This window comes from Penaeus monodon, chromosome 22 (assembly GCF_015228065.2).
Source record: "Penaeus monodon isolate SGIC_2016 chromosome 22, NSTDA_Pmon_1, whole genome shotgun sequence".
Classification (NCBI taxonomy): Eukaryota; Metazoa; Arthropoda; class Malacostraca; order Decapoda; family Penaeidae; genus Penaeus; species Penaeus monodon.
In genome coordinates, this window is record NC_051407.1 from 43,688,739 (window position 1) to 43,688,962 (window position 224).

Sequence of the window (224 nt, forward strand, 5' to 3'; positions counted from 1 at the left end):
TCTCAAAAAAAAACTTAAAAAGGCTTTCCCTCAAAAATTTAAAAAATTTCTAAAAGACCAAAATTTTTTCCAAAGGGGAAAATGAAAACAAAGGAGTTTTGAAAAAAAAATAACAAAACCATCAGTTTCCCCCCAAAAAAAGGTTGAAAAAATTTTAAATAATAATATTTTTAAAAAAAATTTTATAAATTAAAATTTTATAAGTTTTTTAAAAAACATTAAAC

At 19.2% G+C, this 224-nt stretch overlaps 1 protein-coding gene across 1 annotated transcript in view; it reads right to left on the reverse strand.

Annotated features, from left to right (window-relative positions):
- Nucleotides 1–224, reverse strand: part of LOC119587452 (mediator of DNA damage checkpoint protein 1-like) — a gene marked incomplete in the record, with an annotated part of 12,774 nt that overhangs the window by 919 nt on the left and 11,631 nt on the right.